This window comes from Artemia franciscana, chromosome 3 (genome assembly GCF_032884065.1).
Source record: "Artemia franciscana chromosome 3, ASM3288406v1, whole genome shotgun sequence".
NCBI classification, from domain to species: Eukaryota; Metazoa; Arthropoda; class Branchiopoda; order Anostraca; family Artemiidae; genus Artemia; species Artemia franciscana.
This window is the reverse complement of record NC_088865.1, coordinates 51873177-51886806: the sequence shown is the minus strand read 5'-3', so window position 1 is coordinate 51886806 and position 13630 is coordinate 51873177. Positions and strand designations below refer to the sequence as shown.

General features: G+C 32.8%; 1 protein-coding gene across 2 annotated transcripts in view; it reads right to left on the bottom strand.

Annotated features, from left to right (window-relative positions):
- LOC136025393 (integrator complex subunit 6-like) overlaps positions 1-13630 on the bottom strand; it is an 84369-nt gene extending 70739 nt beyond the window's left edge. The window contains exon 1 of one of the 2 annotated variants that reach the window (XM_065701385.1): positions 13580-13630. The gene's annotated coding sequence lies outside the window, so the exon portion shown is untranslated. The remainder of the gene's footprint in view (positions 1-13579) is intronic. The other variant, XM_065701387.1, reaches the window with a different exon arrangement.

Genomic DNA, 13630 nt, shown 5'->3' with positions numbered 1-13630 from the left:
AAACACAATGGCCGGCTAATAGAATATTAAGCTTTGTTTTAAAATTCTATAAAACAACGTAAGCATAAACAGCCAGGTCTTGAGGAGGAGGCAACCTCTTTCATATAAGTGATAATTTCTGTTCGTCAAACTTTAGCACAAAGAGCGAGGTCCTTCCATGAGACCTTGCTATTTACGCAACAGTTTGGACTTTAACAAACAAATACAGAGTAGAAACTATTGGAAAAATCTTTTCAAGACAGTGGAAATCAGTTCTGTGGATATTTCGGCCCTATATCCAAGGGCCGTCTTCAGTACAATACAACAAAAAGAGAGTAACTATATATATATATATATATATATATATATTATATATATATATATATATATATATATATATATATATATATATATATATATATATATACATATATATATATATATATATATATATATATATATATATATATATATATATATATATATATATATATATACATATATATATATATATATATATATATATATATATATACATATATATATATATATATATATATATATATATATATATATATATATATATATATATATATATATATATATACATTCATACAGAAAATATATTCACATACATGCGAAAAGAATGAAATGAGAATACAAAATCATTCAAACTAAAAAGAACAAATTGATTACATGCAATCTCTTAGAGCCAGCCTTGTTTGTTTAGCAGCCTGTCTCAAAGGCGTTTTCGTAGCTGGTTCAGTAATATTATAAATCGGTTTAGTAAAATATTTTGTGAAAATATTACATTATACTCAATTAAATTTGAGTATAAAGAATTTAGTGAGTATTCCCTTAAGTCCGTGTTCAAAGAAATATTATTATTTATTTTGAGATTAATTTCGATTGATAAAACATGTGTGATAAAACAAGTGGTTCGAGACTCAACCGAAATTAATCTCAAAATAAATAATAATATTTCTTTCAACGGAGACACACATTTCTTTGAACTCACAAAACCTTTATAATCTCATGTTTTTATTATGTGTACGAGGGGGTTTGTACCCTCGTTAATACCTCGCTCTTTACACTAAATCGTAAGTTTTGTCTTAATTCTTTAAGAATGACCCCTGAATCAAAAAGGCCGTAGAATAAATAGTTGAAATTACTAAAAATACTTTAGCATGAAGAGCGAGGTATTTATCTCCTCCTAAATACCTTGCTCTTTATGCTAAAGTATTTTTAGAATCCCTCATATGCGTAATAATCTCTGTTCGTTTTAAATTTCAACGCTTTTCCTTACTTTCAATTGAAAAAACGTTTTCATGTTTATTTTGTTATTGTTTTTTTTTATAGTAATGCTAGAAAATCCTGAGCCCTTTTCATTGAAATTTTCTTCCCCCATGACATATTCCTCCAAGGAAATATTCTCCCACATAGCCCCTCCCATCAACCCCAGCCCCCAAACCAAAAAATCCCCCTGTAAACGTCTGTACACTTCCCAATAACCATTACTATATGTAAACACTGGTCAAAGTTTGTAACTTGCAGCCCCTCCCCCAGGGATTATGGGGGAGTAAGTCATTCCCAAAGACATAGTTATTATGGTCTCTGACTATGTGGAACAAAATGGCTATCTTAAAATTTTAATCCGTTGACTTTTGGAAAAAATGAGCGCGGGAGGGGGCCTAGGTGCCCTCCAATATTTTTGATCACTTAAAAAGGGAACTAGAACTTTTCATTTCCGTAAAAATGAGCCCTCTTGTGACACTCTAGGACCACTTGGTCAATACCATGACCCCTGGGAACAAGAAAAAAAAACAAAAAAAACAACAAAAAAAACAACAAATAAACACACACCCGTGATTTGTCTTCTGGCAAAAAATACAAAATTACACATTTCTTTAGATAGGAGCTTGAAATTTTTGCTATAGGGTTCTCTGATACGCCGAATGCGATGGTGTGATTTTAGTTAAGATTCTATGACTTTTAGCGGATGTTTCCCCCTATTATCCAAAATAAGGCAAATTTTTTCAGGCTCCTAACTTTTGATGAAAAAGACTAAATTAATTAAAACTTATATATTTAGAATCAAAGTGAAAATTCGATTCTTTTTATGTATCTTTTAGCATCAGAATTCCGTTTTTTAGAGCTTCGTTTACTATTGAGCTGGGTCGCTCCTTACTACAGTTCGTTACCACGAACTTTTAGATTAGAAAATTGCACGTGTAGGCTTTTTTGAAAAATAAATATTTTCCAATGATCAAACCAGAGAACATTGATAGAAAAGGAAAATTGGTGCTTTAACATGAATGTAAAAGGAGTTAATAAAAATGCAACCACCAAAAACTGCATGGCATAAAATTACTCAGTAGCATAAAAAAAATCCGCACCAGCTTAATTTTAACGCTCTGGTCTTTAAATGGTTTAGGGGGTCTTGGCCCTATTTCTGTTGATGGTAACAAACAAACACAGCATATAAACAATAGGGATTTTTTTTCAAGACAGTGGAATTCAATTCAATGGATATTTTGGCCCTATGTCCAATGGATACTTCGGCCCAATGTCAAAGGGGCCGTCTTCAGGAGAAAATTTCCGTGAGCCCAGGGCCGAAACACCCACTGTATTGAATTCCAGTGTCTTGGAAAAAATTTCCTATTGTTTCTACAATTTCAAAAACAATTTCAATATTGTTTTCAAAAGTTACGAGCCTGAAAAAATTTGCCTTATTTTGGATAATAGGGGGAAACATCCGCTAAAAGTCATAGAATCTTAACTAAAATCACACCATCGCATTCGGCGTATCAGAGAACCCTATATCAAAAATTTCAAGCTCCTATCTAAAGAAATGTGGAATTTTGTATTTTTTGCCAGAAGACAAATCACGGGTGCGTGTTTATTTGTTTTTTTGTTGTTGTTTTTTTTGTTTTTTATTTCTTGTTCCCAGGGGTCATGGTATTGACCAAGTGGTCCTAGAGTGTCGCAAGAGGGCTCATTTTTACGGAAATGAAAAGTTCTAGTTCCCTTTTTAAGTGATCAAAAATATTGGAGGGCACCTAGGCCCCCTCCCACGCTCATTTTTTCCAAAAGTCAACGGATTAAAATTTTAAGATAGCCATTTTGTTCCACATAGTCAGAGACCATAATAACTATGTCTTTGGGAATGACTTACTCCCCCACAATCCCTGGGGGAGGGGCTGCAAGTTACAAACTTTGACCAGTGTTTACATATAGAAATGGTTATTGGAAAGTGAACAGACGTTTACAGGGGGATTTTTTGGTTTGGGGGCTGGGGTTGATGGGAGGGGCTATGTGGGAGAATATTTCCTTGGAGGAATATGTCATGGGGGAAGAAAATTTCAATGAAAAGGGCTCAGGATTTTCTAGCATTACTATAAAAAAAAAAACAACAATAACAAAATAAACATGAAAACGTTTTTTCAATTGAAAGTAAGGAATAGCATTGAAATTTAAAACGAACAGAGATTATTACGCATATGAGGGATTCTAAAAATACTTTAGCATAAAGAGCAAGGTATTTAGGAGGAGATAAATACCTCGCTCTTCATGCTAAAGTATTTTTAGTAATTTCAACTATTTATTCTACGGCCTTTTTGATTCAGGGGTCATTCTTAAAGAATTGAGACAAAACTTACGATTTAGTGTAAAGAGCGAGGTATTAACGAGGGTACAAACCCCCTCGTACACATAATAAAAACGTAAGATTATAAAGGTTTTGTGAGTTCAAAGATTGTGTGTCTCCGTTGAAAGAAATATTATTTTTTATTTTGAGATTAATTTCGGTTGATTCTCGAACCACTTGTTTTATCCCACATGTTTTATCAATCGAAATTAATCTCAAAATAAATAATAATATTTCTTTGAACACGGACTTAAGGGAATACTCACTAAATTCTTTATACTCAAATTTAATTGAGTATAATGTAATATTTTCACAAATATGTTACTAAACCGATTTATAATATTACTCAACCGGCTACGAAAAGGCCTTTGAGACAGGCTGCTAAACAAACAAGGCTGGCTCTAAGAGATTGCATGTAATCAATTTGTTCTGTTAGTTTGAATGATTTTATATTCTCATTTCATTCTTTTCGCATGTATGTGAGTATATTTTCTGTATGAATGTATATATATATATATATATATATATATATATATATATATATATATATATATATATATATATATATATATATAGTTTCTCTCTTTTTCTTGTATTGTACTGAAGACGGCCCTTGGATATAGGGCCGAAATATCCACAGAACTGATTTCCACTGTCTTGAAAAGTTTTTTCCAATTGTTTCTACTCTGTATTTGTTTGTTAAAGTCCAAGCTGTTGCGTAATAGCAAGGTCTCATGGAAGGACCTCGCTCTTTGTGCTAAAGTTTGACGAACAGAAATTATCACTTATATGAAAGAGGTTGCCTCCTCCTCAAGACCTGGCTGTTTATGCTTACGTTGTTTTATAGAATTTTAAAACAAAGCTTAATATTCCATCAGCCGGCCATTGTGTTTCAGGAATCATTCTTAGAGAATTGAGAAAAAATTCTAAACTTTGGTGTAAAGAGCAAGGTCTCATGGAAGGGCTTCGCTCTTTACGCTAAAAATTTTTTTTACGGAATTTTAAATCAAAGCCTTTAGTTCTAATTAAACGGCCATTGTGTTTCAGGAATCGTTCGTAAGGAATTCGGACGAAAAGTTTCAACTCATAGTGTAAAGGGAAAGGTCTTGTGGAAGGGCAACTCCTTTCAAATATGTATTAATTTCTGTTCGTCTTAGGTTTTGGTTTTGCTCCATTTTGTTAGTCGAAAAAAAGGTATTTGTAATTTAATTTCTGATTGTTTTTATATGACACCGGGAAACCCAGCTCAGTTACGGTGTGTAAAACTCGAGAACAAACAGGTTTCTTCATTAGATTCTTTGTTACTTTAAAAACAAATGAAACCAGGGGTGGGTTAAAGTAACAATCTTTCTTTTCTCCTTCTGTCACTCTCTTTTTTTTTGTGTGGGTTTGTGCTGTTGCATTGGTGATTTCTCTTTTCATGATATATATATATATATTATATATATATATATATATATATATATATATATATATATATATATATATATATATATATATATATATATATATATTATATATATATATATATGTATATATATATAATATTATATATATATACATATCTGCAAATAAGTTCTTTGCTCTCGTTTAGTGGTGCTCCTAGCAAAAGATACTAAATATAATATCACTATGATAAGTGAACCTTTGGAAATAATATCAATGTAATTAAATTGATTTATGTTCACAAAATGAACGCAAAAATAGGTAATTTCTCTATTCGGACCCAGGAGCAACGCCCTTATTACTGTGGGGAAATAGCTACTTAGCTGTATATTGGCTACTTAAGAATGTTTAGGGTAATCCAAAACTAAAAGTGAATCAATCAGGGCTTAAACACCATGGCCTTCTATGATCTTTGACATTTATAAGTTTCAAAAAAAAAAAATCCCAGATATATTATGAGCAAGCGTTTGATTCACCTCATCGTAGAGCTCTAATGGAGGTCCTATCCGACTTTGGTATACCTATTGAAAACAGTAAGGTGATTAGTTATATGTACGAAAATAACATTGGTGTAGTTAATTAGGACATGGGGATAGTAGCTGGTTTCTTATTAAATCAAAAGTTAACCATCTTTGTGTCTTATCCCCATTTGTATGGATCATTTTGATGGAATTTTTGCTAAGGAGCACAGGATAGACAATGAGAGAAGATGGGATAATTTGGGAAATTAAAGCTTTCCTAGAATTAGATTAATGCTGATTATTTAAGAATCCCAAATAAAATGTTAGCAAAATGAGTGAAAATTTTAAAGGTTTTGAGAGTTAAGAGTGCATGAATATGTTTGACAACTAATGTTAAGAAAACTAAGTCTCTTAGACTTAGTCTTAGAATAAAAAGGTGGGTGCATTGAAAATGTTAAAAATAGAATAGCCAAGGCCAAAAGGGTTTTTCCATAGTCGAAAAAATTGAAGAAGAATTGGGGAATAGAGTCTTCGAATCTAAATTAGAATATTGGCATGACAGTAGTACATAGTGATGACAGTAGTAAAGTTATGCTTTTGAGATGTGGGTGCTCTGAAAAACCAAGGAGGATTCGCTAGATTTTTTTTCAGAAAAATTGCCGCAGGATTGTGTGGGTAATCCATTAGTGACTGACCGTACTGACCTTCTAGCCGTATCTCAATAAGCTCTATGAAAAATGTGGATCAATCCCGCCTTTTAGGGCTACAATGAGATAAAGGTTGAGATAGCTTGGGTAATCCTGTGGATGAAGGATGACATTTGCCAAAGGAAGTCCTTGTTGGTCAACCACAAAAGTGCCAAACAAGAAGCAGGTCGCTCCTGAATGGAGTGGGAAGATATCGTAAGGAAAGATTTAAGGGAAATGGGAATTTCTTGGGAGAGTGTAAAGAATTTTCCCTGTCAAACCTTTGTATTTATGCTGGGTATCCATTTCTATCCCTGCTCCTTTTTTCCTTGGTCGATAATCTTCAGGTTGTGGATATTTTTCATGCGAATGGTTAATCTCTGGAATATATCTTGTCAAGTTTAAAAATACATTAGTTAGCCAATAATATTTTCTCAGTTTTCCATTTCAAAATCTTTAAACAGGTACTACCGAACTTTTGTAGATAGATATTAAATATATATATATATATATATATATATATATATATATATATATATATATATATATATATATATATATATATATATATATATATATATATATATATATATATATATATATATATATATATATATAATATATATATAATATATATATATATATATATTTATATATATAAATATATATATATATATATATATATATATATATATATATATATATATATATATATATATATATAATACCTTTTTTTCATCAGTCCATGTAAGGAAATAAATAAAAGTAAAGAAACTAGCATCGCTAGTTGGTCAACTGATCTGTGCACAAAAGTTCAATAAAAAGTAAACTGTAAAACCAGCAACGTAAAAGAAGACTTACAAGAAGGTAAATTCATAAGAACAGGAGATACAGAAAATAAATGATAAAACCATGATACTCACCAAAATCCATTTTGAATTTTTATTTCTTGGATGAATTGAGTTGTATGTCACGATCAAGAATTAATATTAACGTCTTGATTTATCTGGGTAAAACGTCCCAAGACCACGAAATCTCTCCAAAAAGCATTTTCATAAGGTTGTATCCATGTAGTGAAAAATATGGTCGGACCTCACTTTATTTCATTTCTCATTTAAAATACTGGAATATTTGTAAGAAGTTACTAAATCACTAAAATTAGCACATTTTCCTGAGATGTGAACCACTTTTTTCTGAAATATGTAACTAATTTTATAATTAGTATAAAAATTACTTTCCCAATATTCATATCATGTGCAATATAAGGTTGAAAAGTCGGACTATAAATGATGTTTAACACAGACACGAAAAACAAACTAGTTATTTGTCGAGGTTAACTTAGGCCTCTAGCAGTCTTAGAGGGCATAACTTTACAATGTTTTTTTTTTTAAATTCAATTACATTAAACCAAAAATCCCAGATATCTCGTTTCAAAAACTGGACTAATCATAAAATTCACGAATTTTTTTTAAAGATTAATAATAACACTATTATAACCAAAATTTTATTGTCATTTACTAAAATCAACACCAGAGAAAGTGAGATTAGTAAATTTATTGTGTTGCGAGAGGAACACTTTGGTTTTGTCGTGTTCTTCTTTCTTTTTTCTTTTTTTTCCTAGCACCCCGATTTCATCCTATTCCTTGAAAGTGGTAAGGGTCTAACTTTTGCGGTTTTTACGGAAAGTATGGACCTTAGGCTGGATTAATGAATATGATTTTGCATTTTGGAAAGCTTCGTAGAACTCTTGCCTGGGGCCGAAAATCTATTGTTTCTTGTCATTTCTGTTCGTGATTTCAGCTGAGTTTATCATTCGTTTTTATGCACTTGAGATTACGCTAGAGAAATGGTATCAGATTTGCCTCTTAAACCTTAAGTTCTCTTATCGCTAAAGAAATTAGAGTTTATACTTTGCTTATTTCTAAGTGATGACGTTAGAAGCTTGGCCTGTGGCAAAAAAGTCACCTTTTCAACTAAGACAGATATATTTCTTTGTGACGGCAGTTGATAGCTCTTGATGAGCAAATCAAAGTATATTTCATCCATTTTTTGGTAGAAAAATTCCTTAATGAGATATACATTTGAGAGTTTAAATGGGCTTACAACTTCAGTAGTAAGATATACACTTAGACCAAAAATATGCCAATACCAAATTGTGAGACATATAGGGGAGTTTTTAGCAACAGTCCGCTGTTAGCTCATAATCATCTTCGGCAATGAGGGGCTCGCAGATTTTGCTAGCAGCAATGATGGGTATTGTAACTTTTGCGAGTTTCAGTGAGGGGTTAGCAACTTTTGCGAGTTGATGTACCTAGTTCAGCGTTTAATCGAAGCGAGGAAACAAAATCAAAGTGTTGGTCTCACAACACTTTACTCGGCGAAGCCAGACAAAGGTTGCCGTAACACCTCAGGCTGCCCCTCCAACGTAGATTTAGTTCAAATTCAGTAGAGCATCACTCGCATGAGTTATGAGACCATGTAGGCTTGGCTCCACATTTTAATTGCTGTTTCGGCTGGTCATACGCCAGGAAGATAAAATCTAGAATCGTAGATCATAAAACAAATTATGTAGTTGATAATCATAATCCGTATTGACCTTCGTTGTAAATACGATTTAATTCACTGAAGATAATTTATAATTCTCCAAAAAGCCAAATCAATAAGTCTGCAGTACAGTAATTCAAAATCTACCGTGTCCAGCTCCTTTTTAAACTCAGCAAAAGTTGTCCTTGGGACGTTCCAATTTTTTAAGACATAATTAATATTGTCGACTATGTGGTGCTAAGCATAAGTTGTCATGTGATCTTTTATGAATCCAAAGTGACTTCCACAGAGTAGGCCCAGTTACCAAAGGCAACCATGCAGTCTTCTGGGCATAATTTTCTTATGGATTTTAGAAAAGCTGGGTGGATTTATGTCTATCTCTAATAACACGGCTGTGCTTTTTCCTCTTTTGTTTTGATTTATCTTCTCTTGTCTGCATTCTTTATTATGTTTCAGTCAGTGAAAGTACTTTTTCCCTCCGGGCATATGTTTGATTTAAAGAATTCTTTTTGTTTGGATTTTTTCCTCCAGGCTTATGTCTGATTTAAAGAAATTATGTAGGAAAATGTAGGAAACTTATAAAACTAGAAACTAGAACTGGCCTTCTAATAAATTGAATAAGAAAATATAAAGCAGTATTTTCAAATGAAATTAAGGCCGACGTTAAATCTTCAAAGAAACAGAGTTTATCCTGTATATGAAGGGGAAGGGAGTACCACCCGTCCCGTGTACAATAACTTTCGATTAGTACTTCTGCGGTAGCATTTGAAAAGAAAACAGATATAACCAATGGGTGTTATTTTGTTTTTTCATGTTGCCTTTCAAAACATCTGACAGTCTTATTAAGAAAATACAACTATGCAACTGAACTCTTTATTCTTACAGCATTGTAATAAAAAAGATAATGTTTTATCAGATTTCACTCGAGATCGAGCATTTATTCTTGAGGTATTTGAAAAAACTCTTTAACAAAAAAATAACATAAATTTTGTGTTTTATTATCACATTCAGGGCTATTCTAAACGCTTAGCTATGAATGTGCCATCACTTGGCAGCATTGCTTCTACAACTGGGAGGCTGTATAGTTCGATTTATACTGCAACTAGTAACAGCTCACTGTATGAAGCCACCTGATTTCCAATGCACCTTCGCACGCTTCCTGTCTACTCCAATCTTTTCACAGCTTCACTCTCCATCCAGTCCCATGAGGTTGCAATATCCTTTAAATCCTTCCTTTTCTCACTCTGTTTCTCGACGACCTGCTTTTTATTTTTTCAAACAGTCGTAGGGAAACCATTCCGTGGTTCCAGATTCTCCGCGGATTACTGCAAATGAATTTTTCTTATCATCTCCCAGTTTGTGCTTCTTGAAGGGTACTGGATATTAAGCAAAGAAATCGTACCATGCAGTACCTTTCGGATGAGAAAAAAAGCTAGTTTATCAATTACTTCGCAACCTAATGACAATTCTGATGCTTTAAATCTGTTAAAAGGAATATTACAAATCCCACTGTGAAAATGCTCGCTTGACCGTCAAATTAAGAACAACGACAAAATTTGTCTAAAATGAATTCTTGAACAAAAGATGCATTTTTCATCCTATATCCAGGGTTTTCACTCAGTCACTTTGTCACAGTTCAATTGGAGATTGACCAAGCTTTTAACCTCTCCAAGAGTTTCGCTTTTTGAGGACTGCATGAAAATCATATTTTTGTTGTGAAACCCATACATTTTATATATATCCTTTGGTTTGAACTGAATTTCTGAGCCATTGAAGGTAACCAAGAATATTTTCCAGGAATGAAGAAAATGAAACTGCGAGACATGTTAAAATCTTTCTTTTTTCTGTGAAAGAGTAATACTGCAAAAAAGTGAAATAAGAGTTTGACACAATATTGATCAAGCATGACTTCTGATTTTTGCCAGCAAAATTTGTTTTCATTGGTCCTCGACCCTTTTATTCTCCCAAATTGAGCCCCTTAAAGGATAATTTCTTATTCCTAAAAGGATTAAAAATCACAATCAAAGAATAAGATTCTAGGATGCTAAAAATGCTTGAACGCCTGCAATGGACTAAATGGAGCTTAATTAAGTACTCTATTGCCAGAACTGCTATGAACAATACAAAAATCGCCTGCATTGCATAAATGCCAAAAAAAACAACAACGGTAAGACTTCTCTAAAATGGAGGCTTAAGCAAAATATGTATTTTCATCCTATAGCCAGGGTTGTCATTCAGTCACCTTGTCACATTTCAATTGGAGATTTGACTTGTCATTTTAATTTTTTCCCTTTGATGTTCGTCTTTTTGTCGTGTTTGCTGGGCTTCATTCCTATTTTTGTTACACGGAAGGCAGCTCAGCGATGGTTTTGGTCGGGAATTTGATTATCTTTGTCACAAGATAAAATTTTTACTCGTTTTTTTATTACCTTTCTTACTTCTGAAGGCGTAAAACCTGAGCCATTCCAACTATTACTAACGTAAAGCCTTGGTATAATTGCTTGTGAAACGTAGCTCAAGGGGTCTGGGGAGTGATTGGTTCAGCAAACTAACGAGAAAAATCTTAGAAATGAATTAACAGTAAGATGACCACTACCACTACCAGCTACCAGCATAATAGCCACCTTAGATTAGATATAGAGACAGTATTCATTTTCACAGAATCTGCCTATCGTCTTTACATGTTGCCAATCTGTGAGATACAAAAACACGTTTTCTACAGGGGAACCTTTGGTATATCTGTCGAAAAGATAAGGTTTTAATAAAAGTCAAGTTGGCCCTCTTATGACCCTGGCTAACTGAATAAAAATAGACAGATAGTCTTATGGGGGAGATGAATATTCTTTTGGCATTCTTTCGGAGCCGATGACATCTATATAAATAGGTTCTGAGATCATGCTCGCTATGAATGATCTACGAAAAAACGAAGAACAAAAAAAAAATGAAGAAATAAAAAGACAAAACAATAGTGAGGAAATTGTTCAGTCCTCGAATAACAGAACCAAATCAGAAATTTTGGCAAAAACTTCTGCTAGTTATCCTCAATGTTCAAAAACTAAATCATGTGCCACCACAAAATGAAACTAACCCTTCTAAGCAACCTTTAAAGGTTATATTCGGTGTTTTTTGTTTGTTTTTCTTCCGCTTTTTTGTTCTTTCTTGTTGTTTTTTATGGATATTTGCATGGAAAAAATTCTGCAAATCATTATTATGAAACTGAAGATGTAAATCTTCTGTTGTTTTTTCGATATCGAAGAAATAATTTCCCTTTATTTTGAAATAACCGCAATTTTGAAATAGTTCATTTCTTTATATTAGAAAAAACAACAAGTTTTTTCAGTTGAAACTAAGGAGCAGCATTAAAACTTAAAATAAAAAAAAATAATCCTGTAAGTTTGGGGGGGGGGGGGCTCACTTTCCTCTGTCCCCTGCTCTATATTCTAAAATTGGTTAGTATTAAAAAAAAACATTTTATTCGAATTAAAAGGCTCTTATTTTTCGAAGTCGTTCTTGAAGAATTAAGAAAATAAATAAAACTTTAATGTAAAGAGTTATATATTTAGCAGGGGGCAGTCCCCTCATACAACGAATAATTTTTGTTCATTTTAAGTTTCGAAGAAGCTCCTTATTTTCAGTTGAATAAACTTGTTGTTTTCTAATTTTATTTTTCGAATATTTTGGGGAAATCTGCCTCCTCCTCCATCCCGATTGTTTCTCAAATCATGCCAGTTATCCCCCTCCGAGGAGAAGTGTTCACTAAAGACCTCACTCCTTGTCATTGGAAACTTTTCCCCGTGAAAAAGTCCCCCATGAACAATCGCAAAAAATTTCTTCCCACGCAGAAAAATTTCTTGGCAATCTCAACTGGTCTGAAAATTGTCCTTGTATCATTCCCACGAAACATCTCCACATGGAAAATGAGTCGCAAAAAGAAAGTAAGACAAATAAAATGAATTTCAAAGAGGAATTCTGGAAAACTCAACCATGCAAAATTTCACGTAGAAATTTCTTCCCCAGAAACTTCCCTCCCGACAAAAGATTCTCCCCGTGGAAGACCTCTAGAAAATTCTGTATACACCCCAATAATATAAAACTATATGTAAACAATGGCCAAATTCATATCTCATAGCTCTTTTTCCAGAGACTCTAGGGGGTCATCTGATCCTCAGAGGCATTTCTATTTGACCTTTCAACTATGTTGAACAAAATGGCTATCTCAGAATTTTGATCAGATGACTTTGGGGAAAAATGGGGAGTGAAAAGAGGGATAGCTGCTCACTAATCTTTTTGGTCACTTAAAAGGGACAATATAACTGTTAATTTTTGTTTGCAAAAGCTCTCTCCCAATCTTCTAGTATCTAATCTTCAATCTTCCATTATAGAAAAAAGACACACATCTGTGTCTTTTTTTTCTTACAAAAAAAAATGAAGGTCCACATTTTTGCAGACAAAACTTGAAATCTCTACCGTGGAGTTCTTTGATACGCTGAATTTAATGATGTGATTTTCTTTAAAAAATTTTGACCCTTTTAGGGGTAAACCCCCTTTTTTCCAAAATCACAGAGATTTTTCAGGCTAGTAGCTGTTGATGAGCAGCATTAAACTTAATGAAGTTTACATGAGTTCATTACATTACATTCATTACATAATGAATTTCTACATGTATCTCTCGCTATTAAAACTCTGTTTTTACAGTTTTGGCTACTATTGGACCGACTCGCACCTTACTTACAGTTTGTTAACATGGATTGTTTTATGGCTTCATTCACTAATTACACTATTTAATGAATAATAAGTTTTTCTGTATAAAAACTTACATTTATATTGGTACCATCACTACTGATTTTGTACTCTTAAAGTAATTAATA